Here is a 17,824-nt window from a genome sequence, read left to right as displayed (position 1 = left end):
TTACTCAATATTCTGTAATAACCTAAAAAGGAAAAGAATTTGAAAAACTGTATGTGTGTATTTATATAAGTCTGAATCACTTTGCTGTATACCTGAAACACAGCATTTCAAATCAATTACATTCTCTAATGTAAAACAAAACTTTTTAGAAAAAGAATAGTATAAAGGAATTTGTGAATAATAGAAGCAAAATAAGACTTGAAGGGAAAGCTCATAAATTGGGTGTTATTCCTCCACAAACCTAGACAGTGTGTTAAAAAGCAGAGACATCAGTTTGCTGACAAAGGTCTGTACTGTCGAAGCTATGGTTTTCCCAGTAGTCATGTATGGATATGAGCACTGGACCACAGAGAAGGCTGAGCACTGCAGAACTGATGCTTTCAAATTGTGGTGCTGGAGAAGACTCTTGCGAGCTCCGTGGACAGCAAGGAGATCAAAGCAGTCAATCCTGTGCTGTGCTTAGTCACTTCAGTTATGTTCAACTCTTTGCGACCCCATGGACCCCTCTGTCCATGGGGTTTTCCAGGGGAGAATACTGGAATGAGTTGCCATGCCCTCCTCCAGGGGATCTTCCCAACCCAGGGATTGAATCCAGGTCTCCTACATTGCAGGCAGATTCTTTACCATCTAAGCCACCAGGGAAGCCCAGTCAAGCCTAAAGGAAATCAATTCTGAATATTCACTGGAAGGACTGATGCTGAAGATTAAACTCCAATATTTTGGCCACCTGATGAGAAAAGCCAACTCACTGGAAAAGACTCTGATGCTGGGAAAGATGGAAGGCAAAAGAAGAGCGTGACAAAGGGTGAGACAGTTGGATGGTATCACCAACTCAATGGACATGGATTTAAGCAAATTCCGGGAGATGGTGGAAGACAGGGAAGCCTGGTGTGCTTCAGTCCATGGGGTTGCAAACAGTTGGACACGACTGAGTGAGTGAACAACAACAAACCTCCACTTAGGAGACAACACTCTGAAGGTGAACTGGACTTTCTCATAAAGCTCTTTAGTGCCCAGTCAGAGCCGGGACCCCAGAGGAACTGACTGCCAGCCAGCCTCTTGTATCATCTAAATCAAATGGTCCAAAATCATGTTAGGGCTGAGAAATGCCTATTGTAGAGACACTCTTTTGTCCAGTACCTGTTATTCCGGGAGCTCTGAATCTCAATCCATATGCTGTGTCACAAGTATGATTTTAACACACGAGAAGAAGATTTCTCATAGGAACACATAAACCCTCCCTCGGAATCCTTACCCATTTGATGTTTTGATGCAACCTTATCTACCCAGCATCCAAGTTAGGATGAAGCCTCACGAGATGGAACTCACCCTGAAGACAGCTCCTACGTATCCCGGACACCGATCCCACACGACACAGAGAAGGCCCGTCTCCTACAGACACAAGACTACCTGTCCATCCAGGAGCTCAGGCGCCGGGCATCTCACAGGTTGGAGGCACCCACGGTCCTGCCTCCGAGCTTACCTGCTGCCACCATGCACCAAAGCAGGGTCTAATTTCTGAACCACATTCCTTGGCAACTTACACTTTACAAGGCTCAACAAATCAGAGCTACATTTACTGCCGTTTTATTAACGTAAAGCGTACTCTCAGTGCAACATGGACATCTAAGGCGAAAGCAGTCCCTCCTCCTGCCTGTCTCAGGCGGAAAGCCACACTCACCTTCGGCACCCAGTTACGAGAGGTGACACACAACGCAGAGCTCCTCAAAGGGTGATTTCCTCAGCTGACTGCCCTGAAGTCACCAAGCTTCTGGAGTTCTCCAAATTCTATCTAACTAAAATCTCAGCAGAGAGTGACCATCCAGGAAGTTGCTCGAAGAAAAGGGACGTAGGAAATCTGAAAAGAGACAGAAGACACCGTTTATCAGGGCAGCTTGCTTGTTGGATTTTAAGTTACTGCTTGAGAAATAACTGATTATTTGTTTGCCTGAAACCAATACTATTACTTGTTGTTTAGTCACTCAGTTGTGTCCAACTCCTTGTGACCCCATGGACTATAGCCTGCTAGGCTCCTCTGTCCATGGGATTTCTCAGGCAAGAATAATGGAGTGGGTTGCCATTTCCTTCTCCAAATATTTTTAATAGACCCCAGGAAAAAATGTGCTTTATATTTACTGACCTCAACCCAAACAAAAACTCCTTTGCCCTGCTCTACTTCCCAGACCCTGGGTCAACATGGAGGCAGAGGGTAGGTGGGGACCCCCTTGGGGATAACCAAGGGACCCAAGCTCCCAGATCTCTTCCAGCCCCCTCCCCACAACACCGCTGCCCACTCCCTCCAATCCTGCTGAAAACAAAAGAGCAGCTGCCAAGTGGAAATTCAAAAAGCCCGTCTGGGAGCCTAATTAGGGAGAAGAATTGCAGAGCATGGATATCATGTAGAGATTTCATCTCCTGTGCAGACCATTCACTGAGAAAGGCCCCGCCAGACCCACAGCTTCGTCCTTATCGGGATGAACACACACACACTCTCTCTCTCTCTCTCACTACTGTATATAAAATAGATAGCTAACAAGGACCTACTGTAGAGCACAAGGAACTCTACTCAATACACTAATGACATATATGGGAAAAGAATCTGAAAAAGAGAGGCTATATTGTATGTATATGTCATGTGCATGACTGAGTCACTTTGCTGTGCAACGGAAACTAGCACAACATTGTACATCAGCAAGACTCCAATAAAATTTTTTAAAAAGAAAATATCGCTACAGGAATCTGAAGACAGCATCCTGAAATTACAGAGGAGGAGTCAACAGAGGGGACCTGCAACCCCCTCCCTCCCGGCTGTGGGACTCGGCTGTGGCCTCATGGCCCCCACATCTGGGTACCTATTTTCAGTCCTGATTTGTCCTTTGAGGTGACCCTGAGGCACTGTGGACTCCAAGGGGGTTCACTGGCATCTTTAATTATGCTTCAAACCCAGAAGGGATCTGACTGACCATTCACTTGTATTAGATCTATTAATTCATCAAACCATGATGATGACTCACAACATTATTAAACACCCCACAGAAGAGTCGAGTTCTATTTTAGTCAAATAGAAAAGGATAATTCAGGGAAGGCATTCATAAAAATGTTATAAGGCAAGTTCATAAATGTTGATTAAAAAATGAACTCCACTTATGCATTCTCTGGTATTATTTTAAGGGCTTGAATGATTTTTGTTTTGTTTTAATGTATGATTTAACACAAGGAAAAGGTGCCAGGCAGACATACCAGGGATAAGAGACCTGGGCGAGATCTTAGACACGCACCAGGATGGCAGCCTTCTCTCTGCCGAGTGTTTTCAGAAACAAGACAGAAAACAGATGCTTTGCTATCTGGACTCCAGTCCTGACGAAGGATTCCGATTTCTTACTGTGGGTCTGACACATGCCACTTACTGGAGAAACCCACTGGCTAAACACAGCTGTGTCTGCAAACACCACCTCTGTATTAGTATTTTCAGGGGTTCTTCTGGACATAAGTTGTAGCTTTAGAATTTTCATTGAAAAGTTAATGTGCCTGGAGTCAGAGCTCAAGTCAAGGCCCTTGGGCATCTGGGGGAGCTGTCTGAGTTTCCCCCTGTGTGCACGATGCTCTCATGGTGTGTGTATGTGTGTGTGTGTGTGATTTAATCCTCCCAGTAACCTCCTGGGATGGATACTAATATTCACTTTGCCACAGGACTTAATGTTCTCAGAGAGGCAGAGATTCTCCTTAGCAGGCTTGGAGTGAGGAACACAGGCCTCCAAAGCTGAACCTACCACACCAGCAGCAAGCCTGGTGCCAGAGAATTTGTCTCCCCTCCCAGTTCACCAGCACCACGGCCTGGGTCTGGAAGTCTTGTCCTCTGACACTCGCTGTGGCCATCCAGGTGGATGCCCAGGATCTGAGCCAATGAAGGGGTTCCAACCAGAGCCTCCCTGGGAAAGATTTAGGGTAGGAGGAGAAGGGGGTAGCAGAGGATGAGATGGTTGGATGGCATCATTGACTCAATGGACATGAATTTGAGACAACTCCAGGAGACAGTTGCGGAGCCTGCAGTGCTGCAGTCCAGGGGGTCGCAAGGAGTCAGATGCAACCGAACAACAACAAAGATGGCCTGGTCCCCTGAGATCCAAGTGTGTGAGAGGGAGGGGTGGTGCTTTCTTCAAGAAAAGCCTCTCACGGACCAAGCGTCAGTGCACAAACCACACACCTTCCTCGGAAGTGAACACAGAGAACAAGCTGCTCCCTTGCTGGGTTTCCATCAAGTCCATCCACTGCCATGTTTAACATGGACTATTCAAAGCCTCTATTAAGGACGAGCACTTCAGATCAGGTCTTCAGTACAACCTGTGATAGAATCAACCAGGAAAGCATACACTTTGTAGAAAACCATCTCTGACTGCAAACACTGCCAGGTTTAAGGTCACTGGGGTCAAGGTGGTCACTAGAGGACATTTCAGCCTGCTCAGGCAGGAGGGGACAGTGCATGCTTGTCTTTAAAGGCATTTCCCCACAAGCACCACTTATGGTGCATCTCTATGCATCTCCCCACAGGAATTAAAGACATGAGGACAGAGTAGAAGGAAATTAACACAAATACTAAATGCACCCCTTTCTCCACAATGATCTGGACCCCGATCATTCTACCACAGCAAAACCAAAGGACTATCTGAATTCTCTGCAATACTGAGGTTTTCTTTTTCTCGACTGCGTTTTGAAAAGCCTGGGTCCAACCTGGGGTTTTTCCCGGTCTCGGGGGGCATTCAGCCAGGACACCAACGAGGGTGCTCAGGTCAGGTGGCTGCCCCCCAGCAGCCCAGCCGGTCCCCACAGGCCTGGCCTCTGGACACCCAAACCAGCTGTCCCAGCCCCGCCTGAACTCCAGGTGCCCCACAGCGACTGCACCGGCTGCTATTCTGGGCCACCTGGGCGGTTTCCTCCGAACCTCAGTGGACGTGGCCATTCAGGGCTGGTGTCCATCACTGACAGGCTTCCCTGCAGTAGAGTCTTCAGGATTAATGAGAGGCTCATGGCCTTCCATTGAGGCCAAAGGCTGGGCCCCCCTCTTTGGGCAGGATGGACATGCAGCCCTGCCTACTGCCCAGATAACGTGAACCCCCTAGAGGCTCCCCGGGAAGACCAGCACTCCACTTCCCACCCCGCAGAAGCAGAGAAGCGACTGGACAGGTCCCAGGGACACTGTGTTGGTGGCTCCACCTTCACTGCAGCCTAGGAGACACACCTCATCATCAGCTCAGGAACCAAACCACCAGACCCTCAGGCCCAGAGCCAGGATTCAAATCCAGGCCCGCCTGACTGCAGAGCCCCACTGGACTCTTTCTTCCCACATGGATCACCACTAAAGGGCCAGAACCTCCAGACATGGGCAAAGGTCATCTGTCACCGCCATCAGTCTGGAGTGTCTGCCACGATGGGAGCCAGGCTTCTGCCTCTCAAATCAAGGAAGAACAGTATCATAGTTTCTAAGACGCAAGCCCATGACCACACACGCCACCTTAATCTGAGAACAAACTTGTGGTTACCAAGGGGTGGGATGGGGGTGGATGGGGAGGTTGGGGTTAGCAGATAAAAGCTATTATCTATAGGATGGATAAACAACAAGGTCCTACACAGGGAATTATATTCAACATCCTGTGATTCAGACTTAGAGAATGAACTTATGGTTGCTGGAGGGAGGGATGGGGGAAAGGGATAGGTAGGGAGTTTGGGATGGAAATGAACACACCGCTGTATTTAAAATGGATAAGGAACAAGGATCTACTGTATAGTACAGGGAACTCTGCTCAGTGTTATGTGGAGCCTGGATGGGAGGGGAGTTTGGGGGAGAATGGATACATGTATATGCATGGCTGAGTCCCTTCACTGTTCACCTGAAACTATCACAACATTTTTAATCAGCTCTACTCCAATATAAAATAAAAAGTTAAAAAAAAAATCCTATGATAAACCATAATGGAAATAAATATAAAAAATAACATATATATGTATATAACTGAGTCACTTTGATATACAGCAGAAATTAACACAACATTGTTAAAATTAATACATAAAGTATATACATAAATAAAAACAAAGGCACTATTTCTCTTAGATGTCCATGCAGAAAAAAGTTACTAAGTTACACTGTTTGACTGTTGAACAATGCACATAAGCTCAAGACTCTTGGATTATGCCAGATGAGTATCATGAACAAACCTCACAGTACATAAGTATATGAGATAAACATGCAAAACACACCCAGTGAACTGCCCAGACCCCTAATCTGCAGGACAAGCTAAAAGCAATTTTCTTTTTTCTTTTACTAAAAAGAGAAAAACAACACTAATGCTTCCAGGGCCGGGACCCCGCTTGCTTCTTATTACCCCGTGCACAGTGGCCCTGCCAGTGCTCAGTGCTGACAGTCAGATGCGGGGTCCACATTTCAGAAAGTCCCATCGAATTTGGACTTTTACTCAAGATAAAACTGTCCTGAAAAAGAAACCACCAGATTTTTCTGCCATGGGCTGGAACTGATTTAAATGATAACACTGGTTATCAGTGGACTGCATCTGTGTGAGGATCATAAGTCCATTAATGAAAATGGGGCAGAAAGAGCATGAGTTTCTAACTCTGAACAGCCTCAAGGAGATACCATATGTGGCTGGGGAGGTGTGGGGAGCAGGGTCACTGGTCAGATGCCAAGCTCTGAGGGTTCTGTGTTCTGAAATAATGCAGACATCTTGCCTGCAAGTCTTCTAGAACTGAGACGAGAACAAAACTGCCGGCAGTGGGTCGACCACACATGCCATGACCAAAAGAAGTGGCAGGAGCCTTGGGTCCCAGTCCTGCTCAGCCCCCACACGCCCCTCCCACCTTGGTCCTGTTCCTCCATGTCCTCAGTTTTGACGAGGTCTCGATGCTCCTAATCTGCAGCTGTGAGCTCAGCACACGGGAGTGGATGTGAGAATTACCCAAAATTGATGATGTGGGACCAAAAATGTATTAATACATTTACCTAAAATACCATGACAAGGAAGTAATAAGGCAAATCTTAATATGGACTTAAATTTTATGGTAGCTGCCTCAGAATTCTAGCAGATAGGAATGACATAAGTAACTCCTGTTCTAATGCTTTGTAAGATTCTGTGTATATATTTGATGCTAGCCTCTTAATACAACAGTCCCCATCCTCCAAAAGGCATCATAGGTGTTTCTCCGAAGCTATTTCCACCAACCCAAATCACAGTTTTCAGAGTCAGCATACATGTAGGTGTATGTATACAACCCTATATACACATATCTGTGTATATATACACATCTCAATGCTGTAACTGGATAGTCCAATTACACAAAATATTTTGCAAAGGGTCACCTGCATTCTTTACAAAGTGTCCACCGGATTTCATTGTGGTCCAGGTAATTACACCATAAATAAAAAGCAAGCTGACCAAGATAAACCTTAAACACGAAAACACACTATTGAATAAAACCTCTTTTGTTGAAAAGGGCAGAAGGAAGGAAAGACAGGAAAGAAGGAAGACATAGAGACTGAACTCTCATCTGAGATAACTTAGACACACAGGTGATCTAAACGACATTTCTAACTGTATGTGGCTAATGGTTTAAAAAAATACTTTCAGAGAACAAACTCATGATCATGCCAATTGAATGTGAATTTTAATATCATTGTTTTTAAAGTATATTTAGCTGCTTTTGAATATTCTGAAAATGGTCAACATGACTCACCCACATTTTCCCCAAATGCCAGATACTTTCCCACTTTTGAGCCTTTATGTCTATTTCCTCCACCATCCAGGAAGAGATTCATACCTGCATTTTCCCAAAACCACTGTCCAGCCAAAACCAACTCATCCAGGAGGAATGAACCCAAATGTCCCCTCTTCTGGAACATTCTACAGGAACGTCCTTCATTACTGTAGTGATTGCTCTTTTATAACCAAACTGCCCCCATTCAAAGGCAACACAAGTGCCTCCAGGAAGGGACCTCCACATGCTGCCATCCATATGGCTCAGCCACATGGCAGGCTCTCGGCAGAATGACTCTTATCAGACATTCATCATCTAATAAACTTACACTTCCTCAGTGATTTCTACAGAATCTGCCACAATGGTGCAAAAACCTAAGATCATGGCATCTAGTCCCATTACTTCATGGCAAATAGATGGGGATAAAGTGGAAACAGTGACAGACTACTTTCTTGGGCTCCAAAATCTCTGCATCCATGAAGACACTTGCTCCTTGGAAAGAAAGCTATGACAAACCTAGACAGTATATTAAAAAGCAGAGACATGACTTTGCCCTCAAAAGGTCTGTACAGTCAAAGCTACAGTTTTTCCAGTAGTCATGTACAGATGTGAAAGTTGGACTTTAAAGAAGGCTGAGTACCAAAAAATTGATGCTTTCAAACTGTGTTGCTGGAGAAGACTTTTGAGAGTCTTTCCTTGGACTGCAAGGAAATCAATTCTGTCAAACCTAAAGGAAATCAATCCTGAATATTCATTGGAAGGACTGATGCTGAAATTCCAATACTTTGGTCACCTGATGCAAAGAGCCAAGAGCCAACTCACTGGAAAAGACTCTGATTCTGGGAAATATTGAACACAAAAGGAGAAGAGGGCAGCAGAGGATGAGATTGCTGGATGGCATCACTGACTCAACAGACATGAATTTGAGCAAACTCCAGGAGATAGTGAAGGACAGAGAAGCCTGGCATGCTGCAGTGCATGGGGTTACAGAGTCAGACATGACTTAGCGACTGAACAACAATGGCACCATTCAGTGCTCCAGGGTTTAGAAGCCTCTTCTCCCAAATTTTAAACCAAGAGACCCTGAATTCCTTACACACAGCCTGATCCAGCTCTTGAGTGTCAACACGGAGCCTTCAACACAAATCAGTGCACCCGTGCCAAAACTGAATGATGGTTCTGCTAACTAACCACATGTCTTCATTTTATTGCTATAAATTTATTTTTCTTGAGTATGTCATTGATCAGATAAACTAGCAAGAAGCCAATGAGAGAGACTGAATGAATCAAAGAGGACTTGCAAACTCTCAGGCTCAAAAATGTATAGATGACTTCCCATGGCAACGGCCCAATGAATGCCATCCATAAAGCCATTCAAACGCTGTGTCTGGGCTGAAATCCAATTAAGTCATTTCTGTCCGAATATCTCCAAAGAGTCTCCCGCTGAGCTCCAAGTGGAAATAAACATAAAAGCCAGATTAGCTGTGTAAGCACTTTCAGAGCTAAAACTCAACAAGAGCATGAAAATCTACATGCCCAGCCTTTCAACTGGGCACAGAGGAAACACATTTCAACGGCCACCTGGCAAAAAGAAAACCCACTTCCTCCTACAGCCAGGTTTCCTCCAACAACCTTCATCCACTGTACACTTCAAAGAAAAGCTGAGATCCATTCGCTTACATGCACAGAGAAATAACGAACTGGGCTCCACGATGCCATTCTGTGCAAAGGAAATACTCAGGACATGATTTCAAGCCCTCTCAGAATTCAACGTTTCCCTGGTCTACTCCTTAAGGAGGATACTTTGAAATCAGTAAATCCGGAAATATACCACGGTCTCCATGCATGTAACTTGTTCCGTGAAAACGTGAACAAGATAGAACAAAGAAAAGAACAAAGTTAGGGAACGAGTTAAATCTCCACTGCACCTTGTGATTCATTTTTCAAATTTACAGCTCAGCAAAAGACAGTGTAGTAAAAAACAGAGACATCACTTTGCTGACACAAGTCAGTATAGTCAAAGCTATGGTTTTTCCAGTAGTCATGTACAGACGTGAGAACTGAATCATCAAGAAGGCTGAGCACCAAAGAATTGATGCTTTTGATCTGTGGTGCTGGAGAAGATTCTTGAAAGTCCCTTGGACAGTAAGAAGATCAAACCAGTCAATCCTAAAGGAAATCAACCCTGAATAGTCAACAGAAGGAATGATCTTGAAGCTCCAATACTTTGGCTACTTGATGCCAAGAGTCGACTCACTGGAAAAGACCCTGATGCTGGGAAAGATTGAGGGCAGGATGGCATCACCCACTCAATGGACCAAGAATCTGAGCCAACCCTGGAAGAGAGTGGAAGACAGAGAAGCCTGGAGTGCTATAGTATATGGGGTCACAAAAAGTCAGACATGACCTAATGACTGAACAAAAAGACAAAAATTATCTTCAGATGATGTGTAAGAGCTGAAATAGGAGTGTTCTAACCACACATTTCAGAAATGGAAGGGTTCCCCTTCCCTACTGCCTGTTCATTGCACACAGAACCCACTGAGACCTGCTGAATCAGACCACCTGCAGCTGGTTATGACATCAGCCCCAGGTAAGAACAAAGGGCTGCAAAGGGAGAAGAGAAAGTGAGGAGGACAGAATCAAGAACACTTATCTCCAAACCCTCAGCATCTGAACACCAGGCCTGTCTGAAAGAAGGGGCACCCAGGTGATGAGGCTGGCCACACCTTCACATGTGACAAAGGACACAAGGACTCTCTTCCAGGGGACGCACAGCCCAGTGTACATCTTACCAGCTGGGCACTGTGTGTGTGCTTAGTCACATCAGTCGTGTCTGATTCTCAGCGACCTCATGGACCACGGCCCGCCAGGCTCCTCTGGCCACGGGATTCTCCAGGCAAGAATACTGGAGTGGGTTGCAATTTCCTTCTCCAGTGATAAAGTATGAAGTGAGTGACGTGAAGCTGCTCAGTCATCTCTGACTCTTTGCGACCCCATGGACTGTAGCCTACCAGGCTCCTCCATCCATGGGATTTTCCAGGCAAGAGTACTGGAGTGGGTTGCCATTTCTTTCTCCAGCTGGGCACTGTAGCCATTTAGCCTCAGACACTGGGTTTCCTTGAAGAGAGTATCAGTCACCTCATTGATATAAATAAATGGAAGTCACACTTACTCAATGGAAATGTGACACATATCTGCTCTGCGCAGACACTGTATGTAAATAAGGCACAACACAGATGCCATCCTTCTTAGGGGATTCAGTCCAGGGAGGGACCGAGGTCAGACACGAGGTGACATGGCAGTGCTGCTTTATCTGCTGCAAGAAAACTTGCCTAAAAAAAAATTCAGTTCAGCTTTTCTAGGTAACTTCTAAAACAGATGTGTCCCTTCCAAAGTACCCATTAGTATCTACCACAGAATTTTAAAATCTCTAAAGGAGACGAGTGAGCAGTGTCTTATATGAAGATAATAGTTTTACATAAGGGTGGTTTATGATGGACTAGAAAACAGGTCTCATCTCTCCTTCCTGAGACTAACCTCCCGACAGTGAGAGGAGCTGCAAGGTCCTTTAGGGCCTCTTCAGCAAGCAAACCCTTCCTAAGACAAAAAATGACAAGTTTCCTACAAGTTCTCTCTTCTGGACAGACTTCAAGATAAATCCCTCCGCAAGTATTTCTGAAGCCCTCTGAGCACTATGCGGGGTGCTGGACATACAACAGACAAGACAGACGTAGGCTTCACCCCCACAAAGCAGACAGACAGAGGAGTGGATGCCAGGGGCTCAAGCGAGGACCTCAGGCCCCCGTGGGCCACCCCCCATCATCTCTGCACACGGCATGTGGCCTCAGCAGGGATGTCCACTGCAGAGAGTGGACATGCCGATGATGCTCTGGACATGAGAATGCTGGCGGAGACTCTGTGCCCCACAGGCAGCCTCACACCTGCACAGCCCCTCTGGCCCCTCACACTACACTTGGCAGGCGGCTTTCTGAGGAAGCAGAGACACCCGCCCCTGGTGACCCTCCTGGTCCACTCCTCCACATCACCTGAGGTCCAGCGCTGCAGGTTCTGAAGAGTTCTCATTCTGTTTCTGGCCTGGACAGACCACCCCCCTCCATCCACTCCTCACCTGCAAACCCCACACACCTGTCTCCAGGCCACCATCCACGCTGTGGTACAGACCGTGGCCAAGGGCAGGACGCACCTGACACCTTCCTTGGGGAGAATCAAACTAACAGCCCACACTCTGGGGACACCCGTACTCCCAGCGATCACTCCCCAAAATGGCCCTCCACCCAAGGGGACAGGCATGGCTCCACCAGCAATGCAGGTAGGACATGTCAAAATGGACAGAAAGGATATGGCTGAGATGCTATCGGAGAGGAACAGCTTGATTAAACAGCACAAGACACTGAATGACAGGGAAGTCCCAGGTGGCTCAATGGTAAAGAATCTGCCTGCCAATGCATTAGATACCAAGAGACATAGGTTCCCTGGGTCGTGGAGATCCCCTGGAGTAGGGAATGGCAACCCACTCCAGTATTCTTGCCTGGAGAATCCCATGGACAGAGGAGCCTAGTGGGCTACCATGGGGTCACAAAGAGTAGGATAAGACTGAGTGAATACACATTGAAAACTATCCACTTGTAAAACAAGACAGATGTCTCTAGGTTCTAAATAGACAGGACTTCAAACTTATATTCTCAACTCAGAAAAGTAAAGTAAGGACATTTCAGATTCTTTTCCACACATGCATTTATCTACGAAGAAACTTAACTACCATTTTGCTGCCTGGTTAAGCTGCCTGCAATTACCGACCCGCTGTTCACCCTCCTCATGCTGAGATTCATCACCCCAGTGAACTTATCTATGTAGCAGGAACCTTGGCAGGCTCACCACAGGCTCCTCCTTCTAAATACTCCACAAAAATATGTTTTTAACCCAAGCTGCAAAGATCTTTGGGGAACCTCTCTAGTCACCTCTGATGACATAAAGATGAAAGTATTCCACTCTTCATCTTTTCTCTCCAAATCAGTCCCCAGACTCTAAGGTTGCTGCTGCTGCTGCTACTGCTAAGTCACTTCAGTCATGTCCGACTCTGTGTGACCCCATAGATGGCAGCCCACCAGGCTCCCCCGTCCCTGGGGTTCTCCAGGCAAGAACACTGGAGTGGGTTGTCATTTCCTTCTCCAATGTGTGAAAGTGAAAAGTGAAAGTGAAGTCGCTCAGTCGTGTCCGACCCTTAGCGACCCCACGGACTGCAGCCTACCAGGCTCCTCCATCCCTGGGATTTTCTAGGCAAGAGTACTGGAGTGGCTTGCCATTGCCTTCTCCGGACTCTAAGGTTACTTTTTATTAAATTGAAATGCAATTCACAGACCATAAAAATTCACCAACTAAAGTGTACAATTCAATGACTTTATTTTTTAAAAGTAAGTAAAGGAGAGATGTCTTTGTATTACAAGAAGAACAAGTGAGGGAAAAAACAAGAAGAAAGTGAAATGACCTGAGTAAAACTGATAGTTGGGTATCTGTAGTGGCTCAGACGGAGAAGGCAATGGCAAGCCACTCCATTACTCTTGCCTAGAAAATCCCATGGATGGAGGGCTACCAGGCTGCAGTCCGTGGGGTCGCTAAGGGTCGGACACGACCGAGCGACTTCACTTTCACTTTTCACTTTCACACATTGGAGAAGGCAATGGCAACCCACTCCAGTGTTCTTGCCTGAAGAATCCCAGGGACAGGGGAGCCTATGGGGTTTCCGTCTATGGGGTCACACAGAGTCGGACACGACTGAAGTGACTTAGCAGCAGCAGCAGCAGCAGTGGCTCAGATGGTGAAGAATCTGCCTGCAATGCAGGAGACCTGGGATAGATCCCTGGGTCTGGAAGATCCCCTGGAGAAGGGAATGGCAACTCATTCCCATATTCTTGCCTGGAAAATCCCACGGACAGAGGAGCTGAAGTTAAGCTGGTAGTTAGCTATTTCCAGAACACTGGATGTACACACAAGAAGCAGTGGTCTTGCTCCAATGAAGTCATGTGGGTGCCTGAGACAGGAGGAAGGCTTCCCTTGATGTTAGGTTTCAGTTGTTTTTTAAAAAAAATATATGCAGTAAAAATTTTCCAACAAAATAATAACAGTAGATAGAAGAAAACTGAAGAAAGCAAAACTTAACAACGAGCTATCTTTCACCCCTTTGTCTTTCATAGAATATGAAAATCCCACAGATACTTAAGTTCAAACATACATCTTCTGGAGGTAGACGATAATTTAATCCTGGCTCTGAAATAGATGGATTACAACCGTAAATTAGTGAAAATGGGGTTGTAATTGGTTCCCCTAGGAAATGAACTGAATCAGATGAACACAGCTAGTCACCCTGCAGTCAGCCCTGACCGAGGGTGATGAAACCACTCGGAAACCTGCAGTTAATGCCAGAGCCTTTAGCCAGTTATAAAACCATAAACTAACGAGTCCACACGGCAACACTGAAAGGTTTTCAGTGACAGGTTTCTGATCTGGTTTTCTTCTCTAGAAGCACCCTGTTTCTTTTTTGTCGTGTCGTTCCATTTTGGCGGGGGGCGCTATTCTTCACTGCAGTGCTCAGGCTTCTCATTTCGGCGGCTCTCTTGTTGTGGAGCATGGGTTCTAGGGCACACTCACTGGTTGTCCAGGCTTAGTTGCTCCACGGCACATGGGACCCTCCCAGACCAGGGATTGACCCAGAGTCCCCTGCATTGGCAGGCAGATTCTTATCCACTGCACCATCAGGGAAGTCCCAGAAGCATCTTGTTTCTATGAGAAGGTAGACGCCAACAGAGTTCTGCAGTTTACAGCCCTTTGCTTTGTCTTAACTGATTATGGTTACAAAAGGCTTGGCACTTGCCCATAAGTCCGATCACGGGAAGCTGATGGTGAACCCATGATGTCTTCCTTCACTGCTAGTAGATGCCTCCCCAACCACCGGGCAGGAATCCTGCAAGGCCAGGACCACCAACCCTGTCAATCCTGAAGCCCAAGAGGCTGGCTGTCCAGAGCGTGGCCACCCACACCTGCCCAGGAATGGTTAAGAACTGCCTTCCACCTGTCCCCATCAGAAGGCCACCTGCCGCTAGAGGTGCCTGCTTCTCCTCTTTAGAAAGACATGGAAACCACTTTGCCCTACACCCCGAATTCAATATCCACCACTCAAAAATAGCACAAACCATTTATTTCTGTGCTGAAAAAATTAAAAAATGAACCAAGGCTTCAGACCTCTGTCAATATTTAAGGGCTTCCCCCAGAGTTAGTAGAAGTGCTGAAATAGAAGTGAGCCCTTCACGTTCTTAGTGTCCAAGGCTTATAAGGCTCTCCTTGGGAGGCAGGGGAAAGGCTGCATGAGGAGGGGAAGTGGTATAAGACTCCAGTCAAGGGCCTAAAAAGGACAATAAATATTGTGTCTTTGGGCCATGAAGTTAAAATCAAAAGGAATTTTGGTGACTTGGGCTCTTTCTGCAGGACCACCCCATAACCATCACAGGGTGCTCTCCACCCGCATGGGTCCCCTCAAAGCAGTCACAAGAGTTGAAGTTCACAGGCAAACGTTTAACAAAATGATCAGATAAACCCAGCTCCCCACGGCTAAAAACCTGTGAGCTGTCACCTTAGCGGCTAACTTTCCTAAAGACACTTCTTTCTTTCCACAGAAAACTGTACTGCACTCTCTTATACCATAGACACATGCTGACCAGTGACTTTTGCAGCTGGGTGAACTGACCTGCTGGAGTGTGGGTGGTACCTGGGGAAGAGCAGTGATGTAGAAGCTAGAGGAAGGGCACCACACACCTGCCTCCTCCATCATCACAGGCAGAAAGGATGCTAAGATCCGAGGCCAGCGAGCCTATCACTGGACCAGATACGACTGCCTCCAACACCTGCACACAACGCCCTGTGATCACACTCCAGGTGCCCCCCTCTAGTAATGATTGGGGACAACCAGGAACCTTGCTGATACTCCTCAGGGTCCCCGATGTAAGAACACGAGTGAGCCCCCCACCCACATCACGTTAAACCACACAGAGGTAGGACCACTCACCCTCTTTGTTAGTTGAAAATAAGCATCTCATAGGACTCTATGGAAAGTCCAGAGACGGGAAAGCAACCCCCAGAGGAATGCAGAATGTTGTCAATGACAAGAGTATGTCCTAAGAGGCACAGAACTGCCAGCTACCCACTGCCGCCCACACCCACACATGCCTCTGAGTGGTCATCTTTCTAAGCGGGCAGCACGTCAGGATCCACCGTGAAGTCAGTGCAGTGCTGTCAGCACATCACAGCCTCAACTTCAAGCACTGCTGTCCTACAGGTGGTGGTCCATGTGCCTGCACCAAACAAGACATCCCGTCTTCCTGAGACCCCACCCCCACCCCAAAGCAGAACCAGCTTCCTTCAAAGCATGTGGTCACACATGGGATTTACACCAGACTGAATGGAACGGGGCTTCCTGTGCTGGACTCTCTGCACACGAGGTGGTAAAGCACAGTTGTTGGTGTCCTTCTGGCTTCTCTTTGTGAACGGTTTTCCTGTACTCCTAGATGTAAAAATCTACTTTTACTGGGAAAGAAGAGAGAAAGGGGAGGAAAAGGAAGAGAGGGGGAGGAAGCAGGGAGGGAAGGGGGAAGGGAGGCAGAAAGGGTAGAGGGACAAGGAACAGAGGGAGGGCGGGAAGGGGGTGACCCACGGTCCCAAGGCCCCATCCCTTGTGCAGGGCTCTGACCAGAGGCAGACACAGGGCTGATACTTCTTGGCAGGGGGAGCTCCCCATTCACTGCAGGAGCTGAGGGTTCCACCCGCCTGAAGCTGCAATGATCAAAAACATCCCCAGACTTCTGAGATGCTGCCACACGTCCCCTGGGGATGAAATCACTGGGGCGAGACCCACTGAACTAGAATATATGTAAATTAAACAGACCAAGTTTCCTTTTTTTTCTTCAACAGCAAAAACAAGACAGAAATATTCATGTATTTTCTAACTATTAATATTTTGGATTATGATTAGAATGTTCAGGCAGCAGTTGCTGTAATTGTGTATGCTCAGTCATGTCCAACTCTTTTTGTGACCCCATGGACTGCAGCCCACCAGGCTCCTCTGTCCATGAGATTCTCCAGGCAAGAACACTGGAGTGGGTTACTATTTCATTCTCCAGGGGATCTTTCCCACTCAGGGATCAAACCTGCATCTCTAGTGTCTCCTGCATTGGTAGGCAGATTCTTTACCACTGAGCCACCTGGGAAGCCCTAGTTGCTGTAAGTACCCAGTCCAAAATAACCGAATTGACAGGCATACTCAGTTTAACTCAAGGTCATGGTTAACTAAGCTACAACTTGCCTCATCATTAGAAGACAATCTTCCAATTCTAGTTTGGGGTAAGTGTGTAGACTGTGCTATTGTTTATCTAAGAAAACATCAAGTATTAAAAATAAACACTATTGATACTATCTATAAAATAAATAACAAATAAGAAACTACTACAGAGCACATGGCATCACCAACTCGATGGACATGAGTTTGAGTGAACTCCGGGAGTTGGTGATGGACAGGGAGGCCTGGTGTGCTGTGATTCATGGGGTTGCAAAGAGTCGGACACGACTGAGCGACTGAACTGAACTGAACTGACAGAGCACAGAGCAATCAACTCTATGCTCTGTGGTGACCTCAATGGGAAGGAAATTCAAAACAGAGGGGATATATGTAAACCTACAGCTGATTCACCTTGCTGTACAGTAGAAACTAACAGAACATTGCAAAGCAACTAAACACCAATAAAAATTTAAAAACAAATATCTAACTTATGAAGACATGTTAGTACTTTGCATTACAAGGCTATAAATAAAAGGAGGGAAAGAAAAATAACCCTTTTAAAAATAGTGATGGAAGGAATAAGAAGAGAAGACAGAAACACAAAGCAGACCTCTCTGCAGACACCTCTTTTGGCTCTGGAACCATGAAAATGGTTTACATAATTACAAACTGATATTAATTTTTTAAGTTCTAAAAATCAAAAGCAAGATGGAAACA

The 17,824-nt window shown here is 46.3% G+C and overlaps 1 protein-coding gene across 9 annotated transcripts in view; it reads right to left on the bottom strand.

Annotated features, from left to right (window-relative positions):
* The window catches only part of NCK2 (NCK adaptor protein 2), a 114,979-nt gene that overhangs the window by 46,794 nt on the left and 50,361 nt on the right, over positions 1–17,824 (bottom strand). For 6 of the 9 annotated variants that reach the window (XM_088841380.1, XM_055399196.2, XM_088841382.1 and 3 more), the window contains one exon: positions 1,682–1,858. The exons of the other annotated variants lie outside the window; for them this stretch is intronic. The gene's annotated coding sequence lies outside the window, so the exon portion shown is untranslated. The remainder of the gene's footprint in view (positions 1–1,681; positions 1,859–17,824) is intronic. 9 annotated transcript variants of the gene reach the window in all.

This window comes from Moschus berezovskii, chromosome 11, assembly GCF_049115385.1.
Source record: "Moschus berezovskii isolate FMDL1 chromosome 11, NW_MosBer_1.0, whole genome shotgun sequence".
Lineage (NCBI taxonomy): Eukaryota > Metazoa > Chordata > Mammalia > Artiodactyla > Moschidae > Moschus > Moschus berezovskii.
The sequence above is the reverse complement of the archived record's forward strand: the minus strand, read 5'-3'. Positions and strand labels throughout refer to the sequence as shown.